Here is a 17,897-nt window from a genome sequence, read left to right on the forward strand (position 1 = left end):
CAAGATGCACTTGCCATATAAGCATGGGGGATTCGAGCTCCCAACTTTGAATTATATCACTATAAGATACTATAGGAAGGAGTTACTCCAGAAAATGACAGATGGCCCAGTATATTGGGATCCCTTCACTTTGGTTATTGTGATCCCTAGCCTGGCAAAGCTGTTTACACAAATGTACAGTTGTTGTATGGATAAAGTGCTGATGTATGCATGATGGCACTGCTAGGATATGTAAAGGATGTCTCCAAGTCGTCCTGAAAACTTACTGCCATTGTCCATTTATGTGCTGAGAACAGGGTTACTATCAACTGGAGGAAGAGAGGGGTTCTGAACTGGCTTAGAAATATTTAGGGGCCTTTACAAAATTACTTGCCAGCCTTCCTGTGCAGCTCTAGATCTGTATATGTAACATCAACCTGAATTGTAGGAAGATGTACGTGTCTGTTGATTGCTTGTTTATGTAATGTAACTCTGATTATAAGAAAAATTAACCCTCTTGCTGTCAAACTGACCAAAAAACTGTAAATTGTGTGAACTGAGATTGTACACCTTATGCATATTTCCCTACCATTAAAAACCTGTGTCCAAATGTCACTGCATGATTTTAAAGTGGACTCTAACTTGTTACCTTGATTAATATTTTTAAAAGAGCAAAATATTTTTTTTAAAGCATTACAAAATCAATTCTCTTGAACATGATGTGCACAACATCTATGATTCAAAGATCTCCCAAGAAGTTGCAGTTATTGATAAACTGGAAAGGGTACTCTGCTAGTGAAGAATTTTGGGAAGATACGTCTACTGTTCATGCTTCAGACTTGGTCTGTCAGTTTTTCAGACAAACACAGATAAACCAGGAGACGGGTATACTGTCATGCCTGCCTCTCAATGACCCTCAAGACTGCGACCGTGAGTGCCTCAGAGACTCGTGAGTCCTGTGGTACTTACCTGCGTTGCAAGAACTTCCAGAAGTGTGCTTTTCCATTTGTGAAGGGACACTCATTTCTAGTGTGTCATCTGTCAGCATTCCTGCAACATCTGGGCCCTGAATATTGCCGCTCTTTTGGGGTTACTTGGCGTCCATGTCTTTTTCTTTTCAGTTGACCTTTCAGGAAGTGATGCAGAGTATTTTTCTGTGCTCCTATCCAAGATGGCTATTTTTCTATCTTTTCCTTCAGACTAGCCTATTCCAAGATGGTGAGGAGAGTATTGTGATTTAGCTTTCTGTCTGGGAAGCATATAAACAGCCAAGACCTGAACGAAGGCATGCCGCAACCCTTTCAGATTTCTTTCATCACATACTTCTCCCCTTCTGTACCTGGCTTGTCTCCTTCCTCCAAATCCTGGTTTGTCAGCACAGTGCTTCTCCTGTTGATGATCGAACTCCTTTCTCCTGGGATTCCTGATTCCACCGGATTCAGCACCAGTGACTAGTGAAGGTCTTTTGTCCTTGCAGCTTTTTCCTTCTTGGGGGCTCATTCTGGAAGGCACCAGTTGTCCAGTGAGACTGCTTTCCTTGGACAGCATGTGGCTACTGGAAAGGGTTGCTCAGATCTCACCCAACACTGGTGGAAGAATAACTCGAGGATACAGTGTCAGACTCCAGCCCTTGACACATTGTCTGTTCTAGGCTGTTGTACACATACAGGCATTGCGTAGAGTGGTATTCCACACAGGAGAGTCATCTGCTTTCTAGACAATTCACAACAGAGACCCAAAGAGGTGTGCGGTTTCAGCACCTGACTGTCCTTAGCCCATCAAAGTTATAATCAGGGGCAAATGGCAATGAGCAGGCATCACCAAAGGGATTCCTCACCTTTCACAACAGAGTCTGCAGTCCCACCCCTCACTCCTACCATCCACCAAATGGCAGTCCTCGGGAAGACTAATGAGCAGCTCCTTACTTACTAAAGGGGCTCAAGGAATAACTAAAGAAGCCCTGTCTCTGCTCCCCTCATTTCAGTGTCAAGAGCTTTGTTGTGGTCGGAGGCTAGGGTCTTCATACAAGAGTCATGCAGGTCAGAGGTGTCTTCTTTATTTCACGTTAGGTTCTTATGTTAAAGGAACAACAGGCGGGTCCCATTCTCCCTGCAACAGCCCCATCGCCTGGCATCCACTCAATACCACTGTAAAGAAATGCCTCTTTGTGTTAGGTCACCCCCAAGAATTTGGACTGATGCTGCTGGTTTTATTGACGCTGAGAGAGCACTGAGGCCTGCTAACCAGACCCCATTGCCAGTGCCCTGACCCCAGAATGTGTAAATTGAATTGTCGTGTACCGAATTGGTATAAGCTGACTTACCTGTAAATCCCTACTATATGGTACCCACAGCAGGTAAGTTAGAAGGTCACCCCTAGAGATTGCAGCACTGGTTGTGCCACACTGGATGTGATGCAAGTAAAACTAGTCTCCCAGTCCACCACTGCAAACTGGAGGAGTGGTTTTAAACTGCTGGCCTGAGCCATGTCTCCTGCTATACTGTGCAAGTCAGCTCTATGTCATGCCAAGAGAGCCCTACGGCAGGGTGCAGCATATTTCATGGGTACAACATGTATTTGAGATATTCTGACACTAAACAGTGCAGAGTTACACGCTCACCCTCCAGTTTTGCTAAATCTGAAATGGTGTGACCATAGTTTATACTCAAAAGTATCAAACAGCTTATTAACAAATTAATGTAACCAGTTGTGGTCTGCAACTTTTACAAAGCTGCCACTGTTTTGCTTTTAATCCTCCTTGACCTTACTGGCTGCACATCCGGTCTTGTTGCTGAGTCAGCTTTCTGCTCTCCGGGGGGAGACATGTTAACGACTCCCAGGAAAGGATACAGTAGGGGCGGGCACTGGGAGGAGGTGTTATCTTTCTCCTGAAGAAAGTCACATGGGTGTTGGCCCAAAAACCGAGCTTAAAAGGAGAAGCGACTTTGAATGGTGTTAGAAATTGAGGTCTCTAGTTGGCAGAGAAATGCAACCTCTCCTGACAGGGACCACAATCCTAGTAAGGGTAAGCCAGATACACACCCTAAATTAACCTGGTAGTTTGACACAGAGCAGTCTGGCTTAACTTAAGAGGCAATGTTCAAAGTATTTGGGAAACACTTATTACAGTACAACAGTGAAAACACCACACTAAAATAATCCACACCCGGTTAAAAAAGTAGAGCTTGATTTATTGAACAAAACAAGACCAAAATCCAATTCATAGATCCGGAGTTCTGAAATTTTCAAGGTTTAGGTAAAACTAGCGCATAAAGCGCATAGCGCCAACTGTGCTTTTCTGGTCAGCCCGGACCCGGACAAGGTCATAATTTGAGGCCGACAGGCTACAGGGACCCACTTAGGCTGCTAAACTCAATTCCTTAAATCCTGGTGCATGGTCGGTGCAGCGTTTATTTGCTTTGGTTCTGATGAGGTCCACAGAAGGCAGAGCACCTTAGGCCCACTTCCAACAGTCCAGTGGCACCACTTGGCAGGGTAGGACTCAGAGCTGGTAGAGTCCAGGTGGTGGATGGAGACTTGCAGGCAGTCTTTGTCCCTGAGACTGCAGAACAGGAGGCAAGCAGTCAAGCCCTTTGAGTCACCTAGGTTCAAGTGGTGAATGTCCAGTCCTTCTCACCAAGCAGCAGGCAGGGCAGCACAGCAGAAAAGCATTGTTGATAGAGTAGCATTCCCACAGAGTAGCAGTCCTTCAGCAGCAGAGCAGTTGTCCTTCCTGGCAGAATATCCACAGGCCCAGATGTGTGCTGACTTGGTGGGTCAGAGAGCCCTATTTTTATAACCTGGTGCCTTGCTCACAGAAGGTGGGAGAAGTTTCTGGAAAAGTCCTTGAAGTTCTGGGATTTTCCTGCCGAACCTGCCCTGGCTCCAAGCTGGTTGCACTGTCAATATAGGCTCATTTAGCCAATTGTGAGGAGTCAGGGCACGGCTTGTTCAGGTGCAAGTGGGGCTGTGCTTAGTTCCACCCCCTCCCCTTCATTTAGGCTCCACTATTCCCACTAACTGTCAGCTACACCCAGTCATGAGACCCAAGACAGGCTGCAGGCCCAAAGAGCAACGGGCAGGAAAATGCCAGTAGTCTAAAAGAGGCATTTTCAAACTTGTAATAATAAAATCAACTTTACCGTTTGTACTGCTCGATTTTCCCGGCCTTTTTGTGTTAAAGGGTGACTAGTGTGACTTCAGTCTCTTACCATCCAAGTCTAAGGGTTAGAGTAGTGAATGGAGCCTATTTACTAGGCACTTCGACATGATTCTGTGCTCTTCCCCATAGATCAGGGCTTGCACACATATCCCAGGGGATAGATTCGTTAGTATTAGGGATAACCTGTCCTGTAGTGAGGGTATTTCATGGAGCCGTGCTGAATTCAGGCCTGGTAGGCCTCAAACGGGAGAGACTCCATCTTTCTTTCTGCTCCGGCAGCTTGGGATTCTTCTAGGTCAAGAGTTATGTTTTAGTTATGAGGTGTTGTTCGCTTGGAGAGAACCGGTTCAGGCCGGCCCTTATCGAAGGATTGTATTTTTCTTCATGCCAAAGACACTACATCAGGCCGGCCGGCTGGGAACGTGTCCTTGGTACGGGGAGGTACAAGAATTTGGTGGGCGGCAGGTTACGGGCCGGAATTTTCCATGAGGAAATGCACCTCTATATTAGTGAAAGTCTGAGGCAGATACTGGCACTTTCTTCAGTCCGTAGGCGGCATCTAGCCGTTAGCAGTAAAGCTACTACTTATTCCAGGGAAGACAGATGACAAACTTGAAGGCGGAGAAAAACCGAGAGACAGATACTCTTCTAGCAGAATAGCCAGAGAGGAGAGAGTAGCCGATGAGGAAGAGGTCCCAGTGACTCGGAGAAGGGAGAAGGGAACAGATCCGTGACTGCGGAGGTGTGACTTCCAGGCGAGCCGAGGCACAGACGAGAAGGGAACCTAGATGACCATTGAGTGCAGGCTACACACGACTAAGGTGATGTTGACCCCTTTCTTATTAGAGTGTACAACCTAATCTTTCACTTTTCTTTGCAGGTTATGTGTTACATAGTAATGTTATGTGATTGCGTATGTAATGAGTAATAAAGTACCCAGTTTGTAGTGAATCAACATGTGCTGCGTGTTCTTGTATAAGAGGGTAGCCTATTCTTCTAGTCAGCTGTGACTTGACATGGACAGATGTTAACCCTGATCAGGTAAGTGGTAACTGAATAAGGGAGAGAGGAGCCCCTCGAACCAGAGAACAGGTTGTGCTCAAACTGGCAGTTCTTGTGTGATCTGATAAATAGTTGTATGTTATGGTAATCATAGGATGAACTTGTGCTGAGGCTGCCGTCTGGGTAGGAAGTCCTGGGTCCGTTTGGGACCGCGAGGCTGAGGCTGCCGTCTGGGTAGGAAGTCCTGGGTCCGTTTGGGATCGGGAGGCTGAGGCTGCCGTCTGGGTAGGAAGTCCTGGGTCCGTCTGGGATCGCGAGGCTGAGGCTGCCGTCTGGGTAGGAAGTCCTGGGTCCGTCTGGGATCGCGAGGCTGAGGCTGCCGTCTGGGTAGGAAGTCCTGGGTCCGTCTGGGATCGCGAGGCTGAGGCTGCCGTCTGGGTAGGAAGTCCTGGGTCCGTCTGGGATCGCGAGGCTGAGGCTGCCGTCTGGGTAGGAAGTCCTGGGTCCGTCTGGGATCGCGAGGCTGAGGCTGCCGTCTGGGTAGGAAGTCCTGGGTCCGTCTGGGATCGCGAGGCTGAGGCTGCCGTCTGGGTAGGAAGTCCTGGGTCCGTTTGGGACCGTGAGGTTGAGGCTGCCGTCTGGGTAAGAAGTCCTGGGTCCGTCTGGGATCGCGAGGCTGAGGCTGCCGTCTGGGTAGGAAGTCCTGGGTCCGTTTGGGATCGCGAGGCCGCCACTTGTGTATTATAAGATATATATATATATATAGTAGGAATTCCCTGTCCTTAGGTGGTATATACATGTGGTTACTTACTGTGAATAGGCCCTAGGGACGGGGTAACGTTCTGGCTGGGTTAGAGAGGCTCTGCTGAGCGGGTTCTATCTGATCCGAAGACCCAAGCAGAACATTTGGCGTCACGAACCGTTTTCGAAACCTGTGTGCGTCGTGTTATATCGTGTTTGCTTTCGGCGTGTGCGTGGTTTTGTTTGTATATTCTTTGTGGTATACTTGTGTGTCTAGCTTTTCTTCTTCTTTCTTTTCTTTTTCTTTCTTTTCTTCTTTCTTTTTCACTATGTTTTCTAGAAAATCTAAATCTACTTTTAAGTTGCCCGTTGATATTCCCGGATGGGATTCAACGCCTTATGAAGCCTTAGCCCGTGAGTGGGCTGATTCTACTGGTTTGAGTGAGAATTGGAATTCTTCTTTGGAGCTGGCGGAGCCGGCTAATGTGATTACTTGTTTACAGAAGGCACCCGTCTCGAAGGGTGAGGAGATTCCCATTTTGGGGCGCAGAGGTTGGATTGTTCTGTCTGCGTACAGGATTCTGCATGAGAGGTTGTTGAAGTTACAGATATCTCTTAAGGATGTGGAAGCGCACTTTGTTGAGATTCAGAATTCTCATACTTTGTTGCGGTGTCAAAATAAGTTGCTTGCTGACAAACTTGAGACGTACCAAACTATTGCCGAGAGGGCGGCTGTGCGAATTGCTCGTTATAAATACAAGAATCGGCGTGGTCGGGTTTCGACGCGAAAGGTGCGTCTGGTCGTGGCGAAAGCCGGACTGGATTGGAATCCTGATGAATGGGATGGTAATATCTGGAACTCGAGTGATTCTCCTTCCTCGGGTGAGGAGTCTGCCAAGCGCGAGTCCTCTCGCTCCGGCCGTGATTGTAGGTCTGCTTCTTGCGCCTCTGATGGTGCACCCCGTGATTGCGCTCGTCCTTCGAGCGGGGTCGATGCTTCTTCCACTGATTGTTCCTCTACGTGTACTGGTCGAGCTCCTTGTGATGCTCGTCCCGCGGTCTCGGTGCATCCAGTTTTTCGTCGGAAGTTGCAGCAGTCTCCCGCTGCTCCGCAGGGTGTTTCTTTAGACTCTTTAGAGGACTTTACTCAACAAGAAATTAGTGATATTTTGCAGCGATTTCGGCAGCGAGCTGGTGAGACCTTGCTCACATGGATGGTGCGCCTTTATGAACTGGGCGCTGCTGGCATTATGTTAGATAATGGCGATTGTTTGAAGTTTTGTTCCTTGAGTTCGGATTCTACTGTACAGGATCATTTTCGTAACTATAATGGTGGTGGTCAAATTTCTTTACTTCAATTGGCGACTGAGGGTTGTAATCAAAAGTATCCGACTGAGTCTGATTGGCCTGTGAATGACAAACCGTGGTATACTTTGCGCGACGCTGCACAACGTCTCAAAGAGGAGGTGATGAAAACGGCAATTTTTCTGGGTACTGCTGACAGATTGCTTGATGGTTTGTTGACATCTTCTGTGCGGAATCGTATCATTCGTTCTTCCCCTGTTGCCTATAAGCAGGTCATGATGACTTTATTGATTAATCAGACTGGTAACGTGTTATCTACGGTACTGGAATCGGTACGCCAACTCGGTGAGTTGGGTGAGTGGTTTAAACCTGAACGTCAGTCCCGGCCTGACACTCGTACTCCTGGTGACAATAAACTTACTAGACGTGATATCTTTTCTGGTCTTCTGGCCGATGGTGTGCGGAGGGAGGACATTGACGGTGAGACTACTGCTCGTTTGTGGGAGTTGTTTCGCAAACGTGGCTTGGATCGGAAGGAGGGTGCCCGGCGTGTTCGGACGACTGAATGTGATCGTGGTGGTTCTGACGGTAGCGGTGATGATGACCGCCGTGGGCGCTCTGTTCGTCGTGATGATCGACGTTATGTACGTGATATGTCCCCCCGTCGTGAGAGAGACGGAGAGAGAGAGGAGGTAAGAGAAAGGGGGAGAAATGATTATGTTTACAGCAGACGTAGAGATGATAGGGATCAATCCCCTGAGTTGAGGAGGAGAGAGGATCGTCATAGTTTGGCCGATCGAAACCCGCAGTACAATGCAGAAGACACAAATCCATTTCGTACTGGGAATGGATATGAACAGGAGGTACCGATACCTAAGAAACGTGACAGTCTTTATCCTGATTTATCCTGGTACACAGAATGCAGTAAGCATGACTAGGAAATAGGTCAAGCTCCAGTACACAGATGGGCTCACAGAGATAATAGACCCTATGTAGATATTGAAATTTATTGGAGACATCGTAATATCCAAAGGGCCCGAGCATTGGTAGATACAGGAGCGGAGGCCACTCTTATTCATGGAAAATCAAAGAAGTTTACAGGTCAGCCTTTTACAATTACCGGATTAGGTGGAAAGGAAACTCCTGCAGTTCAAACTTTACTTGAAATGAGAATAGGTAGAATCCCTAGAAAAGAATACTCTGTACTAGTGGTGCCACTCTTAGAATTCATAATTGGAATTGATATTTTGAAAGGAATGACTTTGCATTTAGATGATGGATGTTACCAATTTGGAACTACGCATTATATATCGTCTAGGCCTATACGGGTTGGTCGTTTAAGAATGCCCCCCATAAAAGTTCCTCAGGCGACAAAAGTGGTTTGTCAGAAGCAGTATCGTATTCCAGGTGGTCATGAGGAGATTAGTACCACTATTCAGGAGTTGGTGGATGCAGGTGTTATAACCCCAGTTACTTCTGCTTGGAATAATCCTGTTTGGCCTGTACGTAAGAGTGATAATTCTTGGCGCATGACTGTTGATTATCGAGAATTGAACAAACACACACCCTCTTTGACTGTTGCAGTACCGGATGTCATTACTTTAATTGAAAGAATCCAAAAACATCCAGGTACATGGTATGCGTCCATTGATATTGCTAATGCTTTCTTTTCGATTCCGATTGCCCCTGAGTGTCAGGAACAGTTCAGTTTTACGTGGAATGGGCGTCAGATGACGTTTAGAAGTCTTCCTCAGGGCTATGTGCATAGTCCTACGATATGTCACCGGCTGGTGGCAGAGCATTTGGCTGAGGTACCGGTTCATCCACAAATTCAGATGTGTCATTATATTGATGATGTTTTGATCCAAGGCGAAACACAAGAGGAAGTTCAGACCCAATTGGACAGAGTCATTGAGTGCCTGCGTGAGAAAGGTTGGGAAATCAACCCAGATAAATTACAAGGCCCGTCCCAGGCTGTAAAATTTTTGGGTATTAATTGGCATGAAGGGCACCGTGAAGTGATCCCTCAGGTTAAACAGAAAATTCTTGATTTTGCAGTTCCGAGGAATAGGAAAGAAGCCCAAAGCTTCATTGGTTTGTTTGGTTTTTGGCGTCAGCATATTCCTCATTTGAGTCAAATATTAGCCCCCTTGTACCGTGTCACTCGTAAAAAGAATGCATTTGAATGGGATAAACCACAGCAAGATGCGTTCAACCTAGCAAAAGAGGCAATTCAGCATGCTTTGGATTTATGGCCTGTATGTGATGGTGATGTGGATTTGAATGTGTCTGTACAGGGCCTTTATGCGAATTGGAGTTTGTGGCAGAAGCAAGGCAGGAGTAGAGTACCGTTAGGTTTCTAGACCAAAAAGTTACCTGATGCTGGTGAGCGTTATACACCTTTTGAAAAACAGTTACTTGCATGTTATTGGGCTCTGGTGGATACCGAGCAATTGACTTTGGGACATGATATAGTTTTACGACCTGAAATTCCTATCATGCAGTGGGTTATGAGTTCGCCGAAAACTCACCGAATTGGACATGCTCAAGAGGCAAGTGTGATTAAATGGAAATGGTATATACAAGACAGGGCGCGTGTGGGACAAAAAGGAGTTGCATCTTTACATGAGCAGGTGGCGCGAGCGCCATCGACTGAGACTGAGAGTGAATGTTCCGTACCTTTAGTACAGGAGTCTCCTGTCAAGTGGGGTAGACCTTTTGATGATTTGTCCGCAGAGGACAGAAACCATGTCTGGTTTACGGATGGTTCAGCAAGGTTCATAGGGACGAAACGGCACTGGAAGGCAGTGTCCTATAATCCGATCACACAAAAACTGCTGAGCACAACTGGTGAAGGTAAGAGCAGTCAATTTGCTGAACTTTATGCTGTTTATCAAGTTTTGAAACAAGAGTTACCTGGCACATGTCATATTTTCACCGATTCTTGGTCTACTGCCAATGGACTGGCAGTTTGGTTACCGACTTGGCATTCCCATAATTGGAAATTGCATTCAAAAGAATTGTGGGGAAAAGAATTATGGCAGGAGATTTGGGAGATGCTCCCACAGAGTACTGTTACAATCTTCCATGTGGATGCTCACACCCCGATAGATTCTCTTGACAAATTTTTTCATAACATTGCAGATGAGAAATCTAAAATTGCTGAGGCAGTGGTGGACAGGCAAGATTCTGATATTGCGGGATTGGCGAAATGGGCCCACCAGAAGGCAGGACATTTTGGAGAGAAAGCCACTAGCAGGTGGGCTGCTGATCGAGGAATTTATATTCCCCTAGATTTAATCAAAAATGTTATTTTACATTGTCCCGTTTGTCAGCATATCAGACAGCGCAAAGTGCCCCAAATTGTTAAAGGTCATTTACATCGCGGGAAACTGCCCGCTCAAATTTGGCAGATTGATTACACCGGTCCACTTCCTATGAGTAGGAATTGTCAATATGTTTGCACTATTGTTGACACGTACAGTGGCCTGTTGGTGGCCCTTCCCTGTAAGCAAGCTACCCAATTGAATACCATTAAAACCTTGGAATTGATTATGATGTATTATGGTGTGCCATTCCAAATTCAATCTGATAATGCATCCCATTTTCGTGGAAGATTGGTACAGGAATTCTGTGTGGAAAACAATATTGAATGGGTGTTCCATATACCGTATTATCCACAGGCCTCGGGTCTTGTGGAGAGGTTGAATGGCTTGCTGAAGGACCAACTGCGCAAATTAACAGATGACAAGTATAAGAATTGGCGAGACTTTTTGCCCCAAGCGCTATTGATTTTGAATAACCGTCCTTTTCTCAATGCTGAATCTCCACTTATGCGTTTGTTTCCTCCGAACGTTAATGCTCAACCTAATGAAATCAGAGAGACTGTGATGTACTGGGAAATTACTCCCGGAGCTTTGGCTCCATGTAGAGCGACCCCAGGGTCGGCAGGTTTAGACTTGCATGCCATGGATGACACCGTTATAAAAAGTAAAGATCGGGTCATCATTGCCACCGGTGTTGGTGTTCATATACCAGCCGGGAATTTCGGATTAATCGCCCCTAGATCGGGCTGGCTGTAAAAGGCATTCAGGTGCTTGGAGGAATCATTGACAGTGATTATCAGGGAGAGATTAAGGTGCTCCTGCTGAATAGCAGTGAGGTTGACTTACTGATACATCAAACTGACCGAGTGGCTCAATTGCTAATAATGCCTGTTTTCAGTGGTGCGATGACAAAAGGCACTGCCCCAACGTTGCTAACTGTACGAGGCCAGAAAGGTTTTGGCTCCACAGATAACCCTGGGGCCAGGGTTTGGATGCAGTCGCCTAAGAATCCCCCTGAACAAGCAGAGGTCATTGCCACCGGTCACGACAATACCATTTTAGTTATGAGACCAGGGAAAGATAGCTGGGAAGCGGTCCCGGCTGACAAATGTTACTTACGAGAATGAATAATGCCTGTATTTGATTCTCTTTCAGATCATTCTTTGGACTGTTGCTGCAGGATGTGTCGGCGTCGGACTATTTTTGGGTTGGTTCGACGAGAGAGGAGGTATCCCGTCAACCCGGGATGATTTACGCACCCGAGTGTCGCGCTCCTTTGCTGCGTGGGATTCGTCATCGAACTTTTGGACCTTACTGGCAAAAAGGGTGACTGATGCCCCTCACTTCTGTTTGACACCGATGAGATCTGTGCACGACATCTTGGCAACCTGTCTGGTTGCTGTCCCTGCTTCGCTAGAAACTTTGACTCATATTTTCAATATTTCAAAGGCTCGCCCCAATGTTCTTCTGGGCGATTTTGCTACCCATATGTATTGCCCCTTGTGTACTGAAATACCAGACCAGATACCCCCCATCCAGTCCCAAATAGTTACCTATAATATCACACAAGGAGATTTGTGTTTTTTCCTTACGTGTAATCCTAGTGCAATTTCTGAATGTCTGCGTCTAAAATTGAAAGGTGCTACTTCCTTTACCCTTCATGAGCGAACTTTGTGCTTTCAAAGGACACCGAAAACCTGTGCTTCTGTCCAGAACAATATGACTTGCAAGAGTTTGGTAGTTACCCCCAGTCATTATCGCACGATGTTACTACCTGCCAGTTGGCTTTTCTCATGTGGTAATACTTCCTGGCCATATGTCCCCGCAAATATTTCTGGAGGCCCTTGTGCCATTACGAGACTCAGTTTACTGATGTTCTCGTCACATCCGAATGCCAATTCTCGTGTTATTCGAGATGCAGTGATGTTACAGGAGGATTGTGACTCGTCTTTGCATTTATATTCCAAGTCTGAATACCTTAGCCTGGCTATTTCAATTATTGGTGTTCCTGCTTTGGCAGTTTATAATGCCAAATCTATTGGGAAAATGGCCTGCTGGATGGTGAAATCCATTAATCATACTTCTACAGTCCTGTCGGACATGCTATTAGATGCCCAGGGTGAACGAAGGGCTATCTTGCAAAATCGAGCGGCCATTGATTATCTTTTGCTTAAACATGGACACGATTGTTCTGATTTTTAGGGTCTTTGTTGTTTTAACTTGTCTGATCATACACAATCCATTCGCGCTCATATTGACAAGTTACATTACTTGACGGAAGAAGTTAGAAAACACATTGACCAGGGCTGGTTTGACTGGCTCTTTAATTGGTTACCTGATTTACATATGTTACGTCAAATATTAGGAGGTATTCTGATTACTATTGCTGTTTTGATTTCTATCTGTTGCTTTATTCAGTGTATTCCTTCACTACTTCAATTCTGCACACTTGGTACTAGACATAGATCAGTTAGTTTTGTTTCATATTATTCTTCCACCGATGTTAGTTCTGTTTAATGAATGTATAATAGACTGAAGTCAAGGGTGAAATGTACTGCTCGATTTTCCCGGCCTTTTTGTGTTAAAGGGTGACTAGTGTGACTTCAGTCTCTTACCATCCAAGTCTAAGGGTTAGAGTAGTGAATGGAGCCTATTTACTAGGCACTTCGACATGATTCTGTGCTCTTCCCCATAGATCAGGGCTTGCACACATATCCTAGGGGATAGATTTGTTAGTATTAGGGATAACCTGTCCTGTAGTGAGGGTATTTCATGGAGCCGTGCTGAATTCAGGCCTGGTAGGCCTCAAACGGGAGAGACTCCATCTTTCTTTCTGCTCCGGCAGCTTGGGATTCTTCTAGGTCAAGAGTTATGTTTTAGTTATGAGGTGTTATTCGCTTGGAGAGAACCGGTTCAGGCCGGCCCTTATCGAAGGATTGTATTTTTCTTCATGCCAAAGACACTACATCAGGCCGGCCGGCTGGGAACGTGTCCTTGGTACGGGGAGGTACAAGAATTTGGTGGGCGGCAGGTTACGGGCCGGAATTTTCCATGAGGAAATGCACCTCTATATTAGTGAAAGTCTGAGGCAGATACTGGCACTTACTTCAGTCCGTAGGCGGCATCTAGCCGTTAGCAGTAAAGCTACTACTTATTCCAGGGAAGACAGATGACAAACTTGAAGGCGGAGAAAAACCGAGAGACAGATACTCTTCTAGCAGAATAGCCAGAGAGGAGAGAGTAGCCGATGAGGAAGAGGTCCCAGTGACTCGGAGAAGGGAGAAGGGAACAGATCCGCGACTGCGGAGGTGTGACTTCCAGGCGAGCCGAGGCACAGACGAGAAGGGAACCTAGATGACCATTGAGTGCAGGCTACACACGACTAAGGTGATGTCGACCCCTTTCTTATTAGAGTGTACATCCTAATCTTTCACTTTTCTTTGCAGGTTATGTGTTACATAGTAATGTTATGTGATTGCGTATGTAATGAGTAATAAAGTACCCAGTTTGTAGTGAATCAACATGTGCTGCGTGTTCTTGTATAAGAGGGTAGCCTATTCTTCTAGTCAGCTGTGACTTGACATGAACAGATGTTAACCCTGATCAGGTAAGTGGTAACTGAATAAGGGAGAGAGGAGCCCCTCGAACCAGAGAACAGGTTGTGCTCAAACTGGCAGTTCTTGTGTGATAGTTGTATGTTATGGTAATCATAGGATGAACTTGTGCTGAGGCTGCCGTCTGGGTAGGAAGTCCTGGGTCCGTTTGGGACCGCGAGGCTGAGGCTGCCGTCTGGGTAGGAAGTCCTGGGTCCGTTTGGGATCGCGAGGCTGAGGCTGCCGTCTGGGTAGGAAGTCCTGGGTCCGTCTGGGATCGCGAGGCTGAGGCTGCCGTCTGGGTAGGAAGTCCTGGGTCCGTCTGGGATCGCGAGGCTGAGGCTGCCGTCTGGGTAGGAAGTCCTGGGTCCGTCTGGGATCGCGAGGCTGAGGCTGCCGTCTGGGTAGGAAGTCCTGGGTCCGTCTGGGATCGCGAGGCTGAGGCTGCCGCCTGGGTAGGAAGTCCTGGGTCCGTCTGGGATCGCGAGGCTGAGGCTGCCGTCTGGGTAGGAAGTCCTGGGTCCGTCTGGGATCGCGAGGCTGAGGCTGCCGTCTGGGTAGGAAGTCCTGGGTCCGTTTGGGACCGTGAGGTTGAGGCTGCCGTCTGGGTAGGAAGTCCTGGGTCCGTCTGGGATCGCGAGGCTGAGGCTGCCGTCTGGGTAGGAAGTCCTGGGTCCGTTTGGGATCGCGAGGCCGCCACTTGTGTATTATAAGATATATATATATATAGTAGGAATTCCCTGTCCTTAGGTGGTATATACATGTGGTTACTTACTGTGAATAGGCCCTAGGGAGGGGGTAACGTTCTGGCTGGGTTAGAGAGGCTCTGCTGAGCGGGTTCTATCTGATCCGAAGACCCAAGCAGAACACCGTTAAAGAGTGTTTATCATTACAAGTTCCTAGGTAACAAAGATGATATATATTCCTCTTCTCATTTAGGAATGACAGTTTATTAAATGCAATAAGGAATTTCCAATGTTAACTTATGTAAGTGGTAGGCATCAAAATAATGAAAAACAAATTTTGGGGGGTTCACTACCAGGACATGTAAATCTTAAAGGCACATGTCCTACCTCTTAATTGCGCAGCACCCTGCCCTATGGGCTACCTAAGGCCTACCTTAAGGTGACCTATATTTAATAAAAGGGGAGTTTAAGGCATGGCAAGAGGTTTTAAATGCCAATTTGACATGGCAGTGAAATTGTACATACAGGCTCTGCAGGCAGGCCTGAGACATCTTTGAAGGACTTGCCCGCCTAACTGTACATGACAAAGTAAATCGCAATACAGGGACTTAGCATGGTCCGCTGGTGAAGTAATACTAACAAAGTGTATGGTGCTGTTCTAAGAGATGTTATGTCCCTTTATAGCTTGGTAAGTCATATGTCCTTAGTGGGCATATGTATCGGTCAACATGTTTTGTGCTTTTGTGGTCTCAGTAGGAGATCCAGAGCGCTTCGTCAGGACCATGAAAGGTGTAATTGTATCAACAGTGGCCACAAGCTATAAAGGGACATAACATCCCTTAGAACAGCACCATACACATTATTTTTACTGATGACAGAGGATCACCTTAATAATAAAACTACTCTCTTCCCCTCCAGCCATTTTTTAATGCACACTTATAGGACTTAACTGCCACTTACACTCACGCACCCATACGGCTTCATCAAAAGATCTCCGATAAAGAGACTCTTCGGGATACCCGTAGGGCATTGCAGCGCCGGCCCAACGAGGAACACAGCCCAATGATGAAGCATGACATCCTTCGGGGTGTGTGAGGGCATCAATATGAAGACACACGGTCCCCCATAGATAGAGTAGCACTAGACTGGAGCATTTCTCACTGTCTACTTCCAAACCTTTTTCTATAGGAACAGTGACTCCCTTATGGTATAAGTCTCATTTTGGGAGCAAGGGTCACTGGACCTCCGCAACTAGCTCCTTGTGTCCACCCTATTTTATAAATAGGACATGTGCACTTTAGCACTGGTTAGCAGTGGTAAAGAGCCCAGAGTTCTAAACCCAACAAAAATGAGTTCAGCAAAAAGAGGAGGAGAGAGGCAAAAGGTTTGAGGGAAACCCTGCAGAAAGGGCCATTTCTAACAATGGACAAAAGGAAAACACTTGGGAGAGGGGCTGCTTTATTGTCTGGGTAGACAGGTTGGCACTAGGGACTGGAAAGGGGAAACCAGTTGCCAAACTGATTTTCCAGGGGTGTGTAGTCCCCTGGTAGCCACACCTCTGGGTTGGGCTAACACGTTCTGGGTGCCAAGAGAGTTCTGCCTTATTGGGACAACATCCTACCCTGAGGGCATTTTCTGAAAATAAATAGTACACTCCTGGCACACTGAACTCGTATCTTGACTGGACAGGATGAAGGCTTGCCCTGCTGCTCTAAGTTTCCAGCAAAGAGAGTCTGTGTTGGTGCAGACTGTACTTGCTGTACCTGCTGCACTTGGTGGCTATTCGAAGAACATGGGACAACCCTGTAACCCTGGGACCTGGGTAACACAGTAGTAAAGGAAACAATGGTCCATGAAGAGTGAAGTATGAACCTCAGCTTCCTCAGTAACTAGTAAATAACTATCAATTGATTGATGCTATAAAAAGTACAGGTTTATTCAATTGTTTAACATTTACAGTCACAAAAAAAAGAACGTATTAGGTTCTATTACTTAAGGCATTTGAAATTGGAATAGTGTCCCCAAATGATGCAGTGGTAACTAGACTTCACCAGGCCCAAGAAAACCGAGGGAAGCCAACCCTCTGTGGCTAGGATCACCTCACCAGCCCGTATACCGAAGAGCAGCTGCAGGAAGACCTCAGTCAACTACGTCTCAACCACAGTATCTTTGAGCATCTTCAGCAACCTGTATCCTTAGCATTAGGACCACTTCCATAGGAATCTATAGCAAGAAGGATAAAGTGACTGGCACTGCCTAAAGACTGCTTCTTCTATGGCGGTAACTGCTTCTGAGAGCCTTGCTGGTTCCCCTGACTTGCTCCCCACCGGAGTTAGTTGCCCAAAGTAAGTCTAACTGACCGCATTACAACGAGTCCAACTTTTTGATGTAAAAAATTCGAAGTGCTAATTTCGCTAAATTTGCCAATGCTTGTTTGAGTGAAATGTTCTGATTTATTATACCTTGCAACCTCCAGTTCTTCAGAACCCTCTGGAGGATGTTTTTCATTGTGGTGTCTACAAATGTATAAAAATCTGCTTTATTTTTACACATTGGTGTCAGATTTCCTGAGTGTCTCAGTTATTTCTTCTTCCATTGTTTTGGTACTTTTTTTTAATCTTTACTTGTTTTTCTTCGTCTAAGTCTTGCTGCTCAGAGCCACAGCTACCCAGGCCTGAGCTAACGTGTAATGAACGAAACCTACTGGTACTAAAAGGGTTGGTAAGTGTATTACATGATGAGGTCGCGCAATCACACCATTTAATGCACCCCATTTCTAACAACCACACACCAACATTCTATTACATCCTTTATTCTCAGCATTCCAGACACCAGCTCAGGCATAAAGGAATGGGGGCAAAGGATACGACACACATTCCAGACACCAGCTCCGTCATACAGGGAATGGGAGCACAGGATATGACACACATTTCAGACACCAGCTCAGACATACAGGGAATGGAAGAACACACAATACAACAGACATTCCAGACACAGGCTCAGACATACAGGAAATGGGACCACAGCATACAACACACATTCCAGACACTGGTTTAGACATACAGGGAATGGGAGAACAGGACATAGCACACATTCCAGACAC

General features: G+C 46.4%; 2 protein-coding genes across 2 annotated transcripts in view; both read left to right on the forward strand.

Annotated features, from left to right (window-relative positions):
• The window catches only part of LOC146822353 (uncharacterized), a 74,515-nt gene extending 62,738 nt beyond the window's left edge, over positions 1-11,777 (forward strand). The window contains exon 3 of the transcript XR_014963261.1: positions 11,671-11,777. The gene's annotated coding sequence lies outside the window, so the exon portion shown is untranslated. The remainder of the gene's footprint in view (positions 1-11,670) is intronic.
• LOC146822354 (uncharacterized) overlaps positions 1-17,897 on the forward strand; it is a 160,302-nt gene that overhangs the window by 7,556 nt on the left and 134,849 nt on the right. The window lies entirely within an intron of this gene.

This window comes from Triturus cristatus, chromosome 6 (genome assembly GCF_964204655.1).
Source record: "Triturus cristatus chromosome 6, aTriCri1.1, whole genome shotgun sequence".
NCBI lineage: Eukaryota > Metazoa > Chordata > Amphibia > Caudata > Salamandridae > Triturus > Triturus cristatus.